Source organism: Vanacampus margaritifer, chromosome 11 (assembly GCF_051991255.1).
Source record: "Vanacampus margaritifer isolate UIUO_Vmar chromosome 11, RoL_Vmar_1.0, whole genome shotgun sequence".
Classification (NCBI taxonomy): domain Eukaryota; kingdom Metazoa; phylum Chordata; class Actinopteri; order Syngnathiformes; family Syngnathidae; genus Vanacampus; species Vanacampus margaritifer.
In genome coordinates this window covers 22335918-22358496 of record NC_135442.1, presented here as the reverse complement: position 1 = coordinate 22358496, position 22579 = coordinate 22335918, and the positions used below count along the sequence as shown (strand labels likewise).

General features: G+C 39.2%; 1 long non-coding RNA gene across 1 annotated transcript; it reads right to left on the bottom strand.

Moving 5' to 3' along the window:
- Nucleotides 1-8216: 8216 nt before the first annotated feature.
- Nucleotides 8217-9823, bottom strand: LOC144060935 (uncharacterized). Its single transcript, XR_013296043.1, has 6 exons — nucleotides 9755-9823; nucleotides 9258-9311; nucleotides 8987-9125; nucleotides 8803-8874; nucleotides 8649-8733; nucleotides 8217-8550 (listed from the first exon to the last, which is right to left on the bottom strand). It is a non-coding gene; the product is annotated as an uncharacterized LOC144060935 (long non-coding RNA).
- Nucleotides 9824-22579: the final 12756 nt, after the last annotated feature.

The following is a 22579-nucleotide window of genomic DNA, read 5'->3' as shown; positions in this document are numbered from 1 at the left end:
GACGAACACTGCCACAATTTGTTAATACAGTACGTTTATCTGTCTGTATAGTGATTGTGCCACAGTACACAACAGGGACCAATTCTGGAACTAACACAATTTGATGACAACTGCACAATGGGGCGTTTTGAGTGGACTTGACAGTCTGTTATATTCCATTGGATCTTGGGTCCATTACATCGAGTTTCCACTGTACTAATCAGAGACATGGGACAGGAGACACTTCAGATTCCATCCGAATCTGATACAGACATTCTCTACTTGAGTTCAAGAACAACTGCTTGTGTAAAAAACTACTTTGGTAAAAGTACTCAAATAATTACTCAAGTAAAAGTTTTATTTTTAAGTACAGGCTCTGAAATGTACTTGAATAAAAGTAAGAAGTATTTTTACCGAATGTTTCCCAACATCAGTTTGAAGTATATTAGTTAAGGGAGCAAGAATTTGCCATTTTTTGGAAGGGGTAGACATCGGCCAGTTGTCTCTGACTTGCCCTGCGTTGAGTCCACAGTAGTGAGGTTTCAATCCAACTGTTTCAAAATTTTCAAGCAAATTTACTGAAAATACGCGAAATGAACATGCGACTTTGCCTATTTCCATCTGTTCTTCTCTTGCAAATATTGAGAGGGCACTCCGCCGCTGTAGGTGGCGGTATACACCATAGAGGTGTGATCCACCAGTAATTAAAAAGAAGAAGAAGAACAGGAAGCGACTGCGCCGTGTGATGACGTCGTATGAGTTTGCTTTTGTAATTCTTTATAAACCGTAGCATTTCATTGCTGTTTTCCATCTAAAATTGCATTAATATTTGCTTCTTTAATTAATTCCAAGAAGACTTCTATATTGTCATCTCCCCAAACATACCTTACTTAATCGTTTGCCATTGCTTTGTGACTTCTTAAGTAAGTGTGATGTAATATCCGGTCAAAACGTGCGACGTGTATCCGGTCTTGTCAGCGTTTATTTGCAAAACCTGTTTCTATAGCCAAAATTTGCAATTTCCTTTTTTCGATACGCTTCAAAATCCACCCCCTCTAAAAGTAAAAACTTTTTTGCGAATTTTGGGCCCTTTATCGAATTTCTAGCATTTCTATTCAGTTTTATTTTCACAGTTCTTGAAAATTCGAATTAACGGCTCCCCTCTTTGGTGGAGAATTTCATGCATGCCAGATCCACCACACCAGCATCTACCGAAATTCAAACACAATCTGCTTCTTCTTCTGGTCGTTGAATCGGTGGAGGCTGATGTCTGTGGCTCTCACTCTGCTTCATCTATCCTTCCTTCTTTTCCTTTGGTCTCTTGAGGTCTCCCTAATTTGTTGGAAATTAGATGTTTCTGGGGTTGGTGAAAGATTCTGGTTGGTAACCTGGTGGGTAGTAGGGGATGTCTGGTCGTGCTGGATTTCACTTTTCTTTCTTTTCTTTGATCCTTCTTCAGGTCTCCTGACAACTTCACGACGAGCTGGATTCTGAAGTATTCGGTTTAGGTGAATGGTATGGGATTTTGAATAGTTTTTAGGTAAATTAATGAGCACAAACTCACACACACGCACATATGCACACACACACCCGTACATGCACATACTCACGCACATACAAAAAAAGAAAAAGAGGGAAAAAAATAAACAAAACAAACATCTACTGAAATTCAAACAGAATCTGCTCCTTCCGCTTGCCACTGAATCGGTGAAGACTGATGTCTGTGGATCTCACTCTGATTCATCTATCCTTCCTTCCTTTCCTCAGTCTTTCCTTTGGTCTCTTGAGGTCAGATATTTCTCAGATATTTCTGGGGTTGGTAAAATATTCTGGTTTGTACCCCAGTGGATTGTAAGTGGTGTTTGGTCAGTGCTGGATTTCACTTTTCTTTCTTTTCTTTGATCTTTCCTCGGGTTTCCTGACAACTTCACGACTCTAGCGGGATTCTGAAGTCTTCGGTGTAGGTGAAGAGTATGGGATTTTTATTAGATTTCAGGTGAATTGTGAATTGCCCCTCTTCGGCGCCGGTGCCTGGGTGCAGGGGATCCCCGGGATCTGGGGGTCGGGGGCTGTCGGTTGGTGGGGGTGGGGTCGGGGTGGGGGGGTGTTGGGGGTGGGAGGGTGTCTGGGGGCGGCTGGGGCTGGGTTGGGGTGGATGGCGGGGGTATGGGGGTCGTGGGAGGAGATGGGGGGGGGGGGGGTATGTGGACCGGTGGAGTGCCTGGCGGGCCTGCAGTGCCCCGTCCTGCTGCGTTGGGTTGGGGGCACGGGCCGCGTTGGGGTGGGGGGCGCTCCTGCTCCTTGGTTTGCTCTCCAGCCGGTGGGGCCCGGGGGTCGTCCTTTGGCGCTGCCGCGACCTGGGGGGCCCTGAGGTGTTGCGCTTGCTCTGTCCTGGCGGGGGTCGACGGCTCCCCTCTTTGGTGAAGACTTTCATGCATGCCAGATCCACCACACCAGCATCTATCGAAACTCAGACACAATCTGCTTCTTCCTCAGGTCATTGAATCGGTGGAGGCTGGTGTCTGTGGATCTCACTCTGCTTCGTCTGTCCTTCCTTTTCTCAGTCTCTCCTTTGGTCTCTTGAGGTCTCCCTGATTTGTTGGAGTTTAGATGTCTCTGGGGTTGGTGAAGGACTCTGGTTAGTGGCCTGGTGGGTTGTGTCTGGTCGGTGCTGGATTTCACTTTCCTCTCTTTTCTTTGGTCCTTCCTCGGGTCTCCTGACGACCTCACGACTCTGGCCAGAAGTGTTTGGTTTAGGTGAACGGTATGGGATTTTTTTTCATAGGTTTTAGGTGAACTAATGAATACACACACACTCGCACGCACGCACACACACACATACACATACTCACCCACATACAAAAAAAAAATATATATATATATATATATATATATATATATATATATATATATATATATATATACGTATATAAAAATAAAAAAGGAGAGCAATGATGACATGTCAAATCGAATGAACAATACTGAGCTCTCCAGAAAAAAAGAGAAGAAAAAAGAGAGAAGAAGAAAAAAGATTTCAGGTGAATTAATGAGCACAAACTCACACACACACAACACACACACAAACAAGAGGAAAAAAATGACGAGTAGTTTTGTTGCAAATTAACTTTTGAGTTGAATAAATGCAAACAACTACACAATTGTTTCCCGTTTGTCTTTAAGATTTCAGAATGAACTGCCCTTTTAAGTGACAGAAATTATTTCTGAGCACTTTTGCAGTTGTCACAAGTAACGCCACTATTCAGCCTGAAGAACATTAGATTTACCTTCTTTCATATTGTTGACTAGCAATCTACAGCGTTTTTAATCAAGTTAAAATTATCCTCTGTATAGGCGGAGCGCATTGACCTCATATTTACGGGTTGTTCTAAACTAGCCAGTTGCACATCATGGCATAGCTTAATGTAGAGCCAATCACAAGTTAGGATACTCAGGAAGGTACAAAGTACTGAAAAAACTACTCAAGTAAAGTAATGAAAGTTTTATTTTCTATTTTGTTACTTCCCATCTCTGGATACTGTTGAATTCGTTTTGATGGGGAGGCAAATGCCTAGAGGAAAATGTTATTGCTCAAAACTTGCTCGTCTCTCTCGTGAGACAAATTTGAGAATCTCACAACAGTTTCATTTTACTCTCTCTTTTGTCTCAAACGTTTCACATTTGTTTCTCCTAAAATTCACAAGGAGAAATAAGGGAGACATAGCAATTAAAGAGGGAGTCATACTTGAGACTTAATGGAGATATGTTTGAGATTTAACTTCAAGGAGAAAATGAGCATAAGGAGAAATAAGTGAGACATATTTGAGAATCTCATTTTAGTCTAATTTTACTCTCTTTTTTATATCCAGTGTTTCTCATGTGTTTCTCCTAAAATTCACTAGGAGAAATAAGGGAGACATAGAAATTAAAGAGCGAGTCATACCTGAGACTTAATGGAGATAATTTTGAGATCTAACTTCAAGGAGAAAATGAGCATAAGGAGAAATAAGTGAGACAAATGTGAGAATCTCATCTCAGTCTCATTTTACTCTCTCTTTTGTCTCAAACGTTTCTCATTTGTTTCTCCTAAAATTCACTAGGAGAAATAAGGGAGACATTGCAATTATAGAGGAGAGTCAAACGTGAGACTTACTTTATATACCTTGGAGATCTCCAAAGAGAAAATGAGCAATACTAAGATACTATTGAGCAAAATCTTAGGAAAAAAAACGTTATTGCTCAAAGCTTATATTTAAAATCAACATCATAGGCAAATGTATTAAATTAATTGCCAAAGACAAAAATCAACGACATTTTTGCTTGAATTATAGTTTTGAAAGCTTAAATTGTAGTTGCAGTAGTTTTTTTTAAAGCATTTTTGTTATTTTATTTTGTTAATGAAAAGTTTTTTTCAATTCTAGTTTTACTTAACTAAAACAACCTAGGTAAGGACACAGACATATAGTCATTTGGGTTTATAATTCTATAGATAATGACAAGCAAATGAATTTCCCTTTTGGGATGAATTAAGTGTTCTGGATCCAACTTAATCATAATATTCTTTATTAAATTCAACAAATCACTGAACAAAAATAACTTTAAAAAAGTCACATTTTATATACAATTACTGTAACTAAAATTATCATTATACAAACAACAACAATGAACAATTCATCAAATATGAAAATGTAACCATTATTCAATCACCCACATGCATACGAAGTGTTAGGAGAGGTTTCTGTATCATCCGAACACCTAGGGGGGCTGACGGTAGTTGTGTGTTGGGAAGATCCAGAAACCTCTCCTAACACTTCAACTACATGAGGGTATAAAAGTTTCATTTTTGGCTGTAAGTGAAACAGATACTGTATCTGCCTCATAACATTAATAAGTCTATTTTAAAGCTGTTTTTTTTTTTGTTTTTTTACATGAACAAAAAATGCGGCATTTGTTAATAAAGGCTTTCTTAATCTTACTTATTTAAACTGGTTGTCCATCCTTCCATTATGCTACAGTGCATGATGCAAGCTGTAAAAATAAGAGCTCTTTAATTCCTGATATCACAAAATTCACATTGTAATATGATATCTCTGTGATTCACACCAATTCAGTTACATTTTGAGGAAATTTCAACAAGCAAAACATTAGTGTAAATGAAGCAATGTGATACATTGGGTTCTGTTGAGAAGCAATGCCAAATTTAGGCAGGATGAGAGTCGCAGAGATTTTGGCAAAAAAGTATTCATAAATGACTCTTTTACAAATTTTATTTGTCCCTGTAAATGGTAAATCAACGCCTTCTTAAAATAATTGCCCAAGTCATTTTTTCCCCCAGATTTTTCAGGAAGCAAAATATTTAACCATTTGCATCATAAAGAGATTGAGGTCAAATGTGTACACTGTAAACATGGATAGGTATGCCCTACGTAAAAATGAAAGTTTTAAATAGGTTAAATAGACTAATATGTTCATTGGACTTGAGCTCCTAAAGGAATGGAGCATTTAGAAAGAATGTCATTTAAAATACTTAAAATATATATTTATCTCACCTTGTTAACTCTTTGACTGCCAACCGTTTTCAGAAAAGGGATGCTGTGGGTGCCAGCTGATTTAAGAATTTTGACTGATCTTTCAAGGTCCACAGAAAATTTGTGTTTGGACTATGGAAACACACATATTACCAAATGAAAGAATGAACTTTCATCTTTAATCAGAAAAAAAAAGTTTGTTTCTACCTTATTCCGTTTTTCAGTCATCAACAATAGAAAATGGTTAGTTTCACCCAAATGCTCTGTTTTGGACCAAAATACGGAGAAATCAAGCTTTTTGTGAAACGATATTATTTCATGCACTCTAGTGAATTTGACACCTTTTTTTTTCCATGAATGATGCCAAAAACACCAAACAGTGCTTTACATCTGTAAAACACTACCACCAACAATGAAAAAGTGTTTTTTGATAGCAAAATGCGTTTATTTACATTCAACAGTGTAACAATTTGACAAAACAATTTGGCAAACTATTTACAAATGTGTGCAACTGTGGTATTATTTACAATTGTGTGGATGTTTCAACTACAGTTTTTCTTTTTGTGTAACACTCCCCTGCGTGCAAGGGGACGCAGCAGGATTTGCACAGCAGATTAGTTTCACTGCGATTGCCCCTTCGCGTGCAGACCCTACACTTTTTTGCCGGCCTTTTTTTCCGGGGAGTAGCAGGTATATACTGCAGTGTGTGTTTGGCCATGTTACCATCAAGTCTACTATCAGGATCATGATACGGTGACATTACGGTGGTGTTACATCTGGCTTCCTCATGTCCTTTAGTTCCTATACCGGGTGGTAAGAGATGTTCTGATCCATCTTATCCACTCCATTCATGGTGGCATCGTAGTCCAGAACCAGTGTCTTCTCCGTGATCAGACTCTACCCACTCCTCCGATGAATATGCATTGGACTCGGGGTACTCTTCATCGTCCGATTGAACGTCCGCCTGAGCAGAAGTGCTCAGTTGTGCACCGCGTTTTTCGGCGTTAGCATCGCTATCCGGTGAGGCTTTACGACGTGATCATAGCCGCCGCGTCAACGCTTCCAACTTCGGCGTCAACCTCGGAGTCACCATCATCATCATCGTCGTCATCAATGTGCTCTTTAGCATTGGTCGATGCTTTTCGTCTTTGAAAAAAATGCTCAAGCGTGAGCTGCTTGCAACCGGTCGGCATTTTCGCTTCCTCAGCCATTCTCCCCTCAACACTCTAGCTCCGCCTCACGTCTTCTACTGACGCCTACCCGATCTTGTCCAAAGAGAGTCATCGCTGCCATCTAGTGCCCAAAAATAGTCATTATACTAACTCGATTTGCTTGATACTTTCAGCACAGCTGGCCAAGGCTTTCCTCCACCCGTTTCCACAAAAAAAAAAAACATAGTTAACGTCTTTTAACGTTTTTGGCAGCCCTCATTTGGATTTTACTAAATGTTATTAAACATTTTGGGCAGTCAAAGAGTTAAGTATTAACTCTATTGGCAATTGAATAATATTGTATATTGTAACTGGCCAAAATAAATATTAGTTCCAGAAATCCAAAATGTGTCTTTTAACTCTTTGACTGCCAGACGTTTTCAGAAAAGGGTTGCCGTCAGTGCCAGCCGATTTAAGCATTTTGACTGATCTTTCAAGGTCCACAGAAAATGTTGTGTTTGGACTATGGAAACACACATACTACCAAATGAATGATTGGACTCTCATCTTTCATCAGAAAAAAATGTTTGTTTCTACCTTATTCCGTTTTTCAGTAATCAACAATAGAAAATGGTTAGTTTCACCCAAATGCTCTGTTTTGAAACAAAAAACGGAGAAATCAAGCTTTTTGTGAAACGATATTATTTCATGCACTCTAGTGAATTTGAGACCTTTTTTTTTCCATGAATGATGCCACAAACACCTAAACAGTGCTTTACTTCTGTAAAACACTACCACCAACAATGAAAAAGTGTTTTTTGATAGCAAAATACGTTTATTTACATTCAACAGTGTAACAATTTGACAAAACAAATTGTGTGGATGTTTCAAATACAGTTTTTCTTTTTGTAACACTCCCCTGCGTGCAAGGCGACGCAGCAGGATTTGCACAACAGATTAGTTTCACTGCGATGGCCCCTTAGCGTGCAGACGCTACACTTTCTTGCTGGCTTTTTTTCCCGGGGAATAGCAAGTATATACTGCAGTGTGTGTTTGGCCATGTTGCCATCAAGTCTACTCTCAGGATCATGATACGGTGACGTTACGGTGGTGTTATGTCTGGCTTCCTCATGTCCTTCAGTTCCTATACCGGGTGGTTGATCCATCTTATCCGCTCCATTAATGGTGGCATCGTAGTCCATAACCAGTGTCTTCTCCGTGATCAGACTGTACCCACTCCTCCGATGAATATGCATTGGACTCGGGGCACTCTTCGTCGTCCGATTGAACGTCCGCCTGAGCGTGCTCGGTTGTGCTCCGCGTTTTCCGGCGTTAGCATCGCTAGCCGGTGAGGCTTTATGACGTGATCATAGCCGCCACGCCAAGGCTTTCCTCCACCCGTTTCCAAAAAAACCCCAAAAAAACTTGGTGAACGTCTTTGGCGCTCCTCCGTAGGTTTTTACTAAACGTCATTTAACGTTTTTGGCAGTAAAAGAGTTAATAAATAAAGGCATGTAAAAGTGCAACATTACAATTGCTTGCATTTTTATTGAACATATGGCCCAAGTGAATCATAGTGTAGTGTGTACATTCCTCAGTGATGTCATGAGAAAAAAAAATTCAGCCATACTGTTATCTTTCTCTTCTCGGTTATGTGTGTATCAGGTGCTCCCCAGCATGTTTGCAACTTTTCCGTTTACCTTTTGAATTGAACACTGCTGATCAGAAAACAAAATCCATGTTGATTTTTGGGCAAGGTGCATTTTGATTACTGCGTTCTTTGATTATCATGGTTAGTAGTTATTATTACTCACAAGTTAAATTAACTATGGTTCTGGGTGCACTGTTGTGGAGCTGTAACTGTGTTTGTGGTTTTGGAAAAGGGAGTTGTGCACCTAAACAATATCAACAACACAGCATGTAAGTTTCAAACATACTGTAAAAGACAGCAATACAGCATCATCCAAATTAGGTAGTTTTCAGAATCATTCACCTGTTCTGCTCTCCTCCTCCTCCATATTAGATTTTGTGGCCAGAACATTTTAGGAAAAGAAAAAAAAACATTCACAGCCTGAAACCTGAGCACAATTGACATTATATTAATATGTTATGTCACATTATGAACTTTGAAAACATACCAACATTACCTTAAAATGCTCCTCTTTGCCACATTTGTCTTCATGGGTAAGACCTGCGCATCTTCTTCCTCCCCATTAAGCCTGTGCAAAGTTACATCACTGTCACTAGTTTAAACACTTGGATGTGGTGGAAGTTAGTTTACTGCAGCTCTCTTTGGATTCTCTTTGGAATACTTTGTGGGTGTTCGTTCACCTTTTCATGGAGTTGACATCAAGCTCAGGACAATGCCTTCCGAGTTTGGATAAGTAGTGAATTAATAATTAGCCATCTTGATTTGAAGACGCTGGGACCATCCGTACGCCACGTGGCTCGTCAAAACAGTACCAACAACCTGTACATGAACAGAAAATATATTAAGAGCAACGAAGTACAACATCTACAAAACATATTTGTTATATTATAGTGGGAAACTAATGCAATGTTCATCATTAGCTCAATAATTAATATAAAGGTTCTTACTTGCCTTACCAACTGAAACACCTGCTGCATGACAGATGACACCTCTCTGCTTAATTTCCTAATGAAAGGAGTTACAGTGAGAAGAAAAACAAGTTACAGATAAACTTTGTTAATACATTTCTACACCATTACACTTAATTTACTTTAAAAACTAAACCTAACAACATGTAACATATTCTACTATTGTTATTCAATGTTCTGTCTTCAACTGTTATGATAGCATGTTAAAAAAATAACTTAAATAAGCTTCATTCATGTACTTAAGCACTCATGTTCGGTTTCAGTGCAATTGGTTAGCTTACTAGCATATACTGTATTAGCAACACAGCACACCTTACTTTCATTGCTAATAGATGATTAGCAACTTAGCTTCAACATTTAGGATGATTCGGAATAATTTCTTCAGTCAAACCGCCTCTAAAGACCACGTATGCTAAGCTACAGGAGTGAAAAATGTGATACACATTCAGTTTGTTTTATTTTAATGCACATTTTACCAACCTGAAACACTGCCACTTTTGTATTCCCGCTCACAGCCACAGACTCAAAAGCAAGGCTGTTGGCAAGTCGAGATTCTTCTTCTACGCGGCGTGTGTCTGTCTGGTTAGAAACCTGGCCCGCCACCTGGTGGCGTAACTGTGAAACTGCGATCCAGCGATCGAACTTACATTATTCATTCATTTGCTATTTGTTTTATTAAATTGAAGCAAAACTCTGGTCGGATGGAAAAAAGGTTGTCTTGACAGTACCTAACTAAATATTATGGCATTAAAAGAATAACTACTGAGGAAAATTCTAGATAACCACAAACAGCAATGTCTGTGTCAAATAGACATGACCAGAATGTATATGTAGCTATAAAATATCAAATGTAAAATGAAAGGGAAATAATATACTTACTCTTGAATCACAACAAAAAAAGTGACTGCTGTTTACCTTTGAATAACTTCTCACCGGCACGTGACATGCACATACTTTGTACATGTGAGTAGAATAAATACGTCTGATTGTTTGAGCAGAAACTATTGATTGGACCTGAAAACAAAATGAACATAAAACTAACACTGTCAAATAGCAATAGTATTTGTAGTAGTGTAAAACAAACACTCCAGGAGCATGCAATTACAAAAAAAAAAATACTCCTCCAGAATAAGTTGAAAGTGAAACTATATCGCACGGCTGATAATTGATTACCGTTTTCGGAATTAGGTTAAACTGTATTTTCATGATATGCAATTGCGAGTAGTGCAGTTCTGATTCAGCAGAGCCATCCACATTTTGTTGTTTCCCAGAACCAAGTGTTTTTTTTAACTTTCTTTAAAATCTTTATTTTCACTGTACATTATGTAAGTATATACAGTATAATATAGAAGATAAATATGATTTATATATAGATATATATAGAGTATATAAGATATAAGTTAGCGTTGATCTCAAACATGTGTCATTTGTCCATTTCGTTTTCTTTGGGTGGGGCTGCGAGTAGTGCAGTTCTGATTCAGCAGAGCCATCCACATTTTGTTGTTTCCCAGAAACACGTGTTTTTTTAACTTTCTTTTTTACTTTCTTTAAAATCTTTATTTTCACTGTACATTATGTAAGTAATCCATCCATCCATCCATCCATTTTCTTGGCCGCTTTTCCTCACAAGGGTCGCGGGGGTGCTGGAGCCTATCCCAGCTGGCTTCGGGCAGTAGGCGGGGTACACCCTGAACTGGTTGCCAGCCAATCGCAGGGCACACAGAGACGAACAACCACACTCACAATCACACCTAGGGACAATTTAGAGTGTTCAATTAACCTGCCATGCATGTCTTTGGAATGTGGGAGGAAACCGGAGTACCCGGTGAAAACCCACGCAAGCACGGGGAGAACATGCAAACTCCACCCAGGAAGGCCGAAGCCCGGACTCGATCTCACGTCCTCTGCACTGGGAGGCGGACGTGCTAACCAGTCAGCCACCGTGCTGCCTATGTAAGTAATATGCAGTATAATATAGAAGATAAATATGATTTGTTTATAGATGTATAGAGAGTGTATAAGATATAAGTTAGCGTTGATCTCAAACGTGTCATTTGTCCATTTTGTTTTCTCTGATTGGGGCTGCTTTTTCAATGTGACCCCATGAATTTAAATGTCAAAGTGGCTAATAATTTGAACTGCAGTTGCCATTATGTTAAGATAGAGACAGTGTGTTGAATACCACACCCGCTCTCTCTCTCTCTCTCTCTCTCTCTCTCTCTCTCTCTCTCTCTCTCTCCTCTCTCTCTCTCTCTCTCTCTCTCTCTCTCTCTCTCTCTCTCTCTCTCTGCCCAACAACAGCTTAAATTAGAACACTATCCAGTGTTTTGCTCTGATGATCAGCTCATAAACTACTGTGGGCTGCTATAATCACTGAGGCGTGAATGCAACATGATTTAACAGAGAGAATGACTAGTTGTCGTGCACAAGTCCACCTGTAACCATCTGCTCTAAAATGTAAAATCACTCTGTGTGAGAGCATAAACTATACCCCAAGGGTACCACACATTTAGCCACCTAGGCAGAAATGTGATTGTGGTTAGCTACGAGTTTATAACCTCATAGCCAATCAATGTGAAATACTTTTTAAAAATGTGAAAGTTTATTTTCACTTGGGGCAATCTGAAACAGTACAATACAGGTGCAGTAAAAATTGGACACACTCATTTAGATTACGATACAATAAAGTTTTAAAATATGTGGTACTGCAGTGAACTCATGATATATTAAGTTGGTAATCAAATATGCATATGAATGAAACATTTATCACCTTCAAGTGGATCCACCCGCCACATGACAGACTAGTAAAGTAGATGATTTGTTACCAACACAAATCTTTGTGATACACTTCTTCAAATTTAGAGTTTTATTCAAAATGTCATTTTTTATCCATCCTGCATCTATCCATTCTGGTGGCTTTTGATCACAGGCTCTATTTTAGCCCTTGCTGTGTGTGCAACATTCTACTAGTCATGTATTTTTAGTGCTGACTTCTACGACTATTGCAAAATTAATGATACATATAATCACTCACAAGACCATGAACATGGCATCTAGCTTTTGCCATAGCATTTGCTTTATCTTCGTCACACTGTTACATTTAGGCGCCGCAGCCATTAGATTGTGGTTTAGTTAAGTGCTTCATGTCGTCATTGTGGAGCCAATGAATAGGACAGTGATGGATCAAATGTTGAGCAGTTTGAAGTTCAGGTTCGCAGTCACAAGATGGTGATTCGGTGAAGCCGCAACAGAGCATGTTGCTGTTTTAACAGCCAATCCCACCCAGTACTTAGAGGATTCCAGAATGCTAAATTTGGAAGGAAATAATTTGCTAATATCCATGGATGGCATAAAACTACATGCCGGTACATTATATGTGGATAAAAGGTAAAACGATAAAAGGGAGATTAAAGAGGTAGAGGAAATTTCGATTAGTTGGATAATCAGTTACAATTTTATTTTGCATTAAAGTGCGTTACAAAACTTTTTTTCACTGATTACTTAACCATTTTTTGCTTTTTACTTGTTATTGTTCAGTAATTGGAAAAAAACAACTAAACAACAACTAAGCAATGTCACACGACAAGAATTTTGTGTTATTAATATCTATTTGATTTACTTACCTACTTATATCTATTCATTTATCTTGTTATTAATTTATTATTTATTTTATTTACTTATTAATCTACTTACGACTTTTATTAATTTATTTTTTGTTATTTTGTTTAACCTGTCTTTATTGGATGACTTGATTGATTTTATGACATCATTTTTAGTCCATGTACGTGTATTGTATGCACTATGATGGTTGTTTTGAAGTGTTTTACAAATAAAATTGAGTTGAGTTATTTTGATTATGCACAAAAGATAGTCAGTCTGCGTTCATGATGATAATAATAATAATAATAATAATAATAATAATAATAATATTAATAATAATGAAGGACTACAGAAATCAGAAAATAATTTCTGTTGAGAGGATGAAATCAGGACAATTTTAAGTTAAACAATAGCTCTAAATGATTACTCGATTATTAATTTAGCTGTTGATTATCAATTCATTTTGACACCTTCACAATTTAGACTAGAATTTGATTAATATAAACAATTTTAGACTAATTTAACAAAGGGTAAATGAGACAGTAGGAAAGATACACAATCTATTTAGAATGGTGCATTAAAAAGCACATACATGCATGGTCACCACGTCATATCCTTGCACAGCAATGGCCATGAATGTTTGATGCTTTGTAAAAGTGAGAACATGGAGCTTAGCTATTACCGTGGGTGTTGCCAGCTATGAACAGACAAGGAATAAGTTAAAAACACTATACAGTAGTCAGTATGGTCATGCAAAACTAGTGAGACCCAGGTTTAAAGATGAGAAAAAAAATATTATAGCTCACTGAGTAAAAGCAAAGATGAGTAAAAAACACTAATGGCTGCCTAGTCTACAAAGTATGACCAAGGAGTGTATTTATGAAACATATTTGTTTCCATAAAATCCATCTGACCTGGGGAGTATTCCTTTTTTTTTTTGGGAGAGCTCAGTATTGATCATTTGACATGTCATCATCATTGTTCTCCCTTTTTTTTTTTTTTTTTTTGTATATGGATGTGTGTTTGTGTGTGCGTGTGTGTGTGTGTGCGTGTAAAAAAAAAAAAATCCCATACCGTTCACCCAAACCGAACACTTCAAAATCCAGCCAGAGTCGTGGGGCCGCCAGGAGACCCGAAGAGGGACCAAAGAAAAGAAAGAAAAGCGAAGCCCAGCACCGACCAGACACCACCCACCGGGCCACTTACCAGAGTCCTTCACCAACCCCAGAGACATCCAAACTCCAACAAACCAGGGAGACCACAAGGGCCCAAAGGAGAAACCGAGGAAAGGCAGAAAGGACAGACGAAGCAGAGTGAGATCCACAGACACCAGCCCCCACCGACTCAACGACCCGAGGGAGAAACAGACCGCGTCCGAGCCCCAATAGATGCCGGCGTGGCGGATCCGGCATGCATAAAAATCTCCACCAAAGAGGGGAGCCGTCGACCCCCGCCAGGACAGAGCAAGCGCAACACCTCAGGGCCCCCCAGGCCGCGGCAGCGCCAAAGGACGACCCCCGGGCCCCGCAGGGGCCACCGGCCGGAGAGCAAACCCAGGAGCAGGAGCGCCCCCCACCCCAACGCGGCCCGCGCCCCCAACCCAACGCAGCAGGACGGGGCACTGCAGGCCCACCAGGCACCCCACCGGCCCACAACCCCCGCTCCCCCCACGACCCCCGCCGTCCACCCCAATGATTTGTTTATTTTAGTGTGTTTGTAGTGTCTTTCTGTGATTGGTGTTTGTCTTGTGTTTCTGAGTGTTTCCCCTGTCTCGTTATGTCTGATTACGTCCACCTGTGTGCCTGTTCCCTTCCCAGTGTGTTTGACCAATCGGTGTCCTCTTCCTATTGTGTTCCCCAGGTGTGTCTCATTAGTGTTTGTGTATTTAGTCTGTTGTGGTTGTCCAGTCGTGTGGGATCATTGTCTACGTCAGGAGTCAAAGTCTCGCGCCCTCCCCACCGTCCCCACCTGTTACAATAAAGTTTCTCCTTTTGTTCACAATTCCTGTCTCCCTGATCTGTGTCCGCGACTTTGGGTCCACTCTCTCCTACGCACACCTTTTCATGACCTAAGGATTCCTGCTATAATCTGGCACCAAGCATCCTGATTTTGTGTTGGTCAATGTGTTGTTGTACGCTGTTCCTTTTCAAATAAATGCATACCATACCATGTGGACAGCATATTTGTTACCCTAATCCAGAGCTGGACTGGCCATCTGGCATACAGGGCAAATGCCCGGTGGGCCGGTGTCTTTTGGTGCCGATGTGGTGCTATTCAATAATTATTTTAGCTCCATTTTACCCCAAGAGACTGCCCATTAATCCATTTACAATATAGAGGGCAAATTAAACCAATAAACATCAGTGGTTGAGCTACGTGGTCAGGAATTGGGCTGGGCTCAGCTGGCAGGCCGAAGTCAAAATGGCAGGGCCGATTATTTGTGTCAGTCCAGTACTGCCTTAACCTGAATATTGACTGCATGTAGTCACACACCATGGTGTGGCACCAGCCAAAGAAACACTGCTATTGTGAGAAGATTCAGAAACACTGAGTTGGACTCCCTGAACAGCTTGGTCACTATTCTTGATCCAAGGGAAGACATTTTGTATGTAGCAATTTGCCCAAAAATATCTTATCAATAGCCTTTTTATTTGACCATTTGTGTCTCAAACATCTTCTAATTAGCCGATGAACACCTTAGTTGTTCACAATGGGTACTCCTGCAAGACTCTAGCCAATAGTTTTAGTCGATTCGGGTTTGAATTTCCTGCCCTCTGTCTGCCGATGTGATGTCATGTGTGCAGTGTGTACGTGACGAAGGGAGTGTGCAGTTTCACTTTTCGGCTACAATTAAATTTCCTGCATTTAACAGCTGTAACGTCGACAACAACAAAAAACGTTTTTTTCTTGGTTGAGTTAGTTATTATCAACTTTTCTAAAACCAAATACTCAGAGTTTTCCATTTCAGAGGAAATAAACTCAATTATGGACCAAGAGTGTGTTTAACCAAACAGATCAGCAAGGAAGAAGGGTTGCACCTTTATTTGATATCATTTTCTAAGGGTGTTTGCTTTTACCCTCACCAATTACCACTTGGAAGGTCCCACAACAGTCTCCCCTTTTTTTTTTTTTTTGCGGGGGGGGGGGGGGGGGGGGGGCAGAGATCAAATTAAAAATAAATAATTCAAAATGAATTCTTCATAAATATTTCATTCTGTTTAGAGTTGTTTTTGAAAAGGGCCTGTATCAGCATGATTGGTTGGATTGGAGATAAAAATTGGACTGCCAATACCAATATGTGTCTTTATGTTCATTTGTGCATGGACAGCAGCACTGTCACAATCACAAAGCCTCTAATGGATAAAGAAAATTATTCATCATCAATTTAAAAACACCTTATGGCTTACCTGCAAATACATGCAAGTCACACAAACACAGAGAAGAGGGTAATATTTTTTTGGAATAATCTTTATCTAGCTGTCACTAGACAAATTAAACTGGGTGAAGATATTTTTTGAATATTTTTTTTTAGCTATGGCATTTTGTATGTGTGTATGCGTATGTATTTCCAAGTGTATATCAGGGGTTTATTAAGTTGTTGAACAGTTCCTTGGCCACACTTAGGTCTAAAAATTGTATCTAGCCTAAGTTACAACTTCCATATTTTTCATCTCCATGTTCAGACTTTTGTTTACTAATGCCACAATAATGGTCCAAGTTGGATTCCTTTATGTTTTATTTGAGGGGTAGCAAAGTATACATTTACAGTCCTGTTCACTGTTATTGGCACCCCTTCATTTTTTGCATGATCTCTACAATATCTTCGGAAATAAATGGAACCAAATGTACCAAATGTTATATCATCAGGACCTTTTAATTGGATGTCCAAAGTAATTCCACAAAGGAAATAGTTTTTCAACTTACATAATGTAATTTCAAAGAAGAAATAGAAAACACAGCATGTGCAGCAATAATGGCACCCCTTTTTGATATTTGGTTGCACACACTTTGGCAGTGATGACTTCCAAACGTTTCTTGTTGTAGCCATCTCTAAGCTTCTTGCACTTGTCCACTGGTATTTCCCCCCACTCTTCCTTTGCAAATTGTTCAAGCTCTTGAATGTTTGCAGGTTTCTTTTCCCAATGGCACATTTCAGCTCATATCAAAGATTTTCAATCAAGTTGACAACAGGAGTCATTGCTGGCCATTTTAAAACAGTATTTTTCCCCTTTTAACCATTCCTTTGTCTTGCTGGAAAACCCATGACCTTCAACTCAAGCCAAGTTGTCTTACACTTGGTAGGACATGTCCCCCTAGAATGTCCTGATAATTCTCTGGTTTCATGAATACTGTGATACGATCAAGGCCTCCAGTACCAGATGGAGCAAAGCATCCCCACAGAATTATGGATTCTCCATCATGCTTAACTGTAAGGAGGGTGTTCTTTTCCTTGGAAACTTCATTGCGTTGTCTGTAAATAAATTGTTGGCGGGCATTACGGAAAAGCTCTATTTTTGTTTCATCTGTCCACAGAACAGTTTCCCAAAAGAATTATGGTTTGTCCAGGTATTCCTTGGCAAAGGTTAGTCATTCTTTTTTTTTTTATGTCTGTCTCAGGAATGAAACCCTATTTTTGGTTCAGTGTGTGACGTATGGTGCATCTTGAAACCATGATCCAGACTGTTCCAGGTTGTCTTTCAGGTCTTTGGATGCTAAACGTGGTGTTTTTTCCACCATTCGCACCAACCGTTGAAGACTTCTGTCATCAATTTATCTCGTCCCCCCACGTCCATGGAGGTTCTTGACAGTTCCATGCTCGTCAAACTTATTAATAACATTATGCACTGCTGAAACGGGGCTACCAAAATCTTTGGAGATGGCTTTATACCCTTTGGCGGTCTTGTGTTTGCGAATTATAGCACTTCTGATGTCCTCAGACAGCTCCTTTTATTTTCACGATTTTGACAAAAGAAAAGGGGATAACAGGTGGCTTTTAAAAACATCAAAGTTATCATTCATTGGTTAATTCATGTCAATTGAGCAGACAATTCAGAACAGGAAATTCTCATTTGTGATTTACCAAAGGTGAGTCACAATGTATTTCCATACTGATTTACAGGAAAGGGTGCCAATACCAGTGACAGAGAACTTTTAATTTTTCTATTTTTTACGCCCATTGTTTATTGTTTTAAATTGTTTTTTTAATCATTTGGTCTTTCAGATAAAACACAAGTTCTCCATAAAAAAAATAAAATGTTTTTGTTAACTCTTTTTTTTCCCTCAGAAGATATTCCACATTATGTACTTTACCTTTATGGGTGCCAATAATGGTGAGCAAGACTGTACATTGTGGTGTGAGGTTTTGCAATCAAAATAAAAAGTCAGGCCCACGTTGGGTCTAATCCCTCTCCTGTCTGCATCATACAATTCTGTTAGTTTGTTTAGCCTTATAGAGAAAGACTCAGTTGACTGACTTTCTGTAGTTTACATGAATTTCTGGTGGGCATGAAGGCGTCATCTTCGGTAATCCCCATTGTAGCCATTGGGGATGCGGTTCTGCAGGTAGGATGGAAATTGATAACCTGGCAATAGCCAGATTGATTATAGTGATTAACTCAAGGGAGTTCTCCACAATATCAATCTGGGACTGCTCCATGGTGATTTGCTCGGGAAAAGCGGGACATTCTGTACAATTTTTTTTTGCTGATTGGATGATACGTTCTTGTGCACGTCTACTTAACTGTTGTTTTAACCAATTACGGCTATGAATGAAAATGTCGTCTTTGTTCTCATCGTCTGGGTGGTTTAAGCACGAACATCTTTATCACCTTAAAATGCACAAAGCACCTCTCGCTGTTCGACATTGTAGCGATAATTGAAGTTGTCTTTTGGACGAATTAGCAAGACCAAGTCGACAACATAAACACATTCAACATTAGGTTCCCTTCAGTCAGTATAGTATGCTAAAATAAATATGCATCTTTTAATTCTGGAGGTATAATAGTCTGTCCCCAGGTCAGCGTCAGTGTGATTAACAGCTTTTGACAGGAAATTGGCCATCTAGTTGGAAGGCACTCACACTATTCCATAGAGATTAGACAAATTATAGCAGCACTTAAACGAAACGGACACAGTAACTCGCTGTCCCTCACATTCTCGCTTTTCTCTTTCTCAAACACATAAATAGACACATAGTGTCCACTGGTTCCTTCTATGCCTTTTGTCCTTAAATTCTTTATGTTTGTGCTGAGAAGCCAGAGGCTGAAGTGAATACACATTCTTTTTCGCACCAACACCTTTCTCATTTTCCATTCTCTCACTTTGCAGGTCATAGGTCGTCTACTTTTCTCCAAACCTGTATTCCACTCCAACCCCAAGCCCTCAACCACTTGCCCCACCTTCACACATCTTTCTTTGTAATCCGTTTTTTGGAGTAAGTGTGCTCTCTAGTGTTATTTATATGGTGTGAGTGGGCCAGAGAGGCTATAATGATGACTATATAGAATGTATAGATACTTTGTCAACATAAATTATTTAAAATGAAAAGGCTGTAGTCTTATTATTTTTCAATATTTATGAATGTAAAAATAGTATACAGTATACAGGGTGACTGAAAAGTAAAAATAAAAGAAGATGAGAACAAGGTGTATTGCATCGGGTTTTATTTAAAATTCAATTTGGGCTCCAGCATTAGCCACCAGTTCCTCAAACTGCCTGGGAACCGCATTAACTGATTTCACAAGAAACTCTCTATTTTTGTAGGAATTTCAAATAATAAACAAAATAACTGGTCATATATTAAAATTAAAATTACATTTTTTACTTGTAATTAATCGCATGACTTCAATGGTTAACTCACGATTAATCACAAATTTTATATTTGTTTTAAATGTACAATAAAACTTTTTTTTTCAAAGTTTTAATTTTCTTACTAACATAAAAGTGGATTTTTTTTTCAACTAATATAAATACTGTATGGCTGTATCTTTTAGTCATTGATACAGTAATTTCATAATTCATGAAATTGAGTTAAAATTGAAAAGGTATACTGTACTGTACGACGCCGTACTAGGGCCACATGTAAACAGTGACGTACCGTCAGGGCAGGCAAGGTAGGCACTGCCTGACCAAGGCTGAAATGAAACCATTTGGCTTCTTATATTTATTTAATCCCTGGTCTTTTTCATTGACCTTTTTAGGCCATTAAGTCATATTTGTTTTCTGTGAAATATGTATTTTTCCCCCCAGAAAATACATCATATTAAGTTACAAATCCAACCAGAATTTGTTTGTTGATGGAGGCATGATTCGCGAATCTGCATTTTAGGACAGAATCCAGGCCTTAATATGTTGTATTTAACAAATCCACTACAGCAGAGGTGGGCATCGAGGACCGGAGTCCTGCAGGTTTTGCATGTTGCCCTTCTCCAACACAGCTGATATATGATCAGCTCATCAGCAAGCTCTGCATAAGCCTGATAACGATCCTGTTGATTGGAATCAGCTTGTGTTGGAAGTGAGAAACCTCCAAAACCTGCAGGACTCTGGCCCTCGAGGACCGAGATTGCCCACCTCTGCACTACAGCGTCTGCCCAACTTACAATTTGCATAGCAGAAAAACACTGCAATGTTAGATTTCTGTCCCCGAAGCTGCTATTATACACACCGAATATCAGGCGGAATCATTTTGTACTTTATTTATGCAAATCAGATTAATTAATGAAGCATTAGTCACGGCTTAAGTTCTTTGTAAATACCCTACAGTGACAGCAAGGTTCACACCTTTGGTTCTAATTTGCAACAGGTTTACTAAATCTATGCCAAAGTCTTCAACTAAGCTATCTAACTTTTAAAATTGCAATTGGGGTGTGAAGAAAACACACTTCTAAAGTTTTTTTCTGGTTGTGTTTTTTCAAGTTGCCTCTAATAAACAATGAAGAAATGCTCCATCACTGATTGACTCTACTGACAAACAAGACATGAATACAAATTAGTAATGCTGTAACATTGGCTTCTTTAAGTTTTGCGTGGCCATTAAAGTACATAAACAGTATGGACTATATGCCACGGAGGAGGCGGGACTTCCGACTTCCGGGTTTTCGCCCATCAACTTTGTTTCCATTTCCGGTTTGCGACGTGTGGGTCGCGTCCCAGTACTTGCGCTTACGCCTTTGTGCCCCTCGGTTGCACGATCCCATTGACGGGTGAGAGGCTGCGAGTGTGTAGTGTCTGTCTCAGTGTCCAAAGCATTTCAGATAGCCGATGCGCGAGAGTGTGCGGTTGGGGGGCGCAAAAGTGGGGGTGCGAGTGTTGGAACGTGGCCGGAAATGGCGCTGATGTATAAAACCCAGAAGTCGAAAGTCTGTGGCATCTACCCCATAAAAAAAAGTGTTTGGTGTGCTTACAGGTCCTACAAAAACTGAAACATTGAACATTCTCATAATCTCATTAAATTTCTATCTATCCATCCATCTTTCTATGCTCTATAGACCCATGTATCCTCACTTGGGCCGCGGGTGATCAAGAGCCAAACCCAGCCGACTGGGCAAGAGGCTGGGTCCACTTACAATGACATTCATTTGCTAGCATACGAGTGTTCACTTGTCAAGCAGTAAAACAACTTCTTTAACTTATGATGTCACCTTGTATTGTCAGTATTATAGTAATTATAGTAATGTACGTATATAATAAGTAATATAATCATAATACTTCCTTGAAGCGACTAGTTCAGATTGCACCTCACCTACTGCACAAAGACAACCTCAACATGCTCCATCACGCACGTGACCATAGCAAGAATAAGCGGTTCAGAAAATGAATGGATGGATATTAAGTAATATGAAGGCTGCATGGAATGAAAAGCTTCCCCACTAGAGCACAAAATTGGTAAATTAAACTGCAATAGCTGCAATAATATGTGGGAAATGCTTAGCATTATCACATGCACGCAAGGACGATAATTAGTTTTTATTTAAATGTTAAATTGTTTAAAAAAAAATAATTCTGAATTAATTACGTTACTGTTGTTTTTACTCAAATCTTACTACAGTAAATGTCAAACTCCAATGCTGTCACAATATCTCAGCACCAAATTATAAATAGTGTAATAAAAACTTCTCATTTTATTTTTAGCATGATCTTTGCTGATCAAAATGCTGAAATTTGTTTTTGCAACACTTTAAGCTTAACAAAATTTAATTAATGACAGCAGCAAATACAGTAAACGTGTTATAAGCCAATCAAAATTAAAAAATAAATAGCTCACACACAGAAAAAGGCACATTTAACATGCCTTCTCTTGGCCCCACTCTGAGCCACTTGCAAAATTGTGTAAATTTCTGAAGAACCAATTTGAACCAGAAATCCGATTTTGAGTTAATCGAAGCAAGTGCGCCGGCACACGGACTAATGAATCGTCCTAAAAAATAGCTTCAACTAGCCGATGGGACGTTATAAATCGGTTTTATGTTGCTGATAAAACGTTTTTATCAAACAACAGAAACAGTCCAGTTGCGATCAATTCAATGCCTTGCAAATTAAATGTCCTGAATGATAATACAAGCAAGCTATTGAAACTGCATTTTCTTGACTCGAAGGCCCCATCCACACGAAAGCCAGTTTCAATGTATCCTCAGGCCTTCCCTGAGATTGATCTTTTAGTTTGGGACAGAATTTGAATGGAGACGCAGTCATGCGGACAAGATT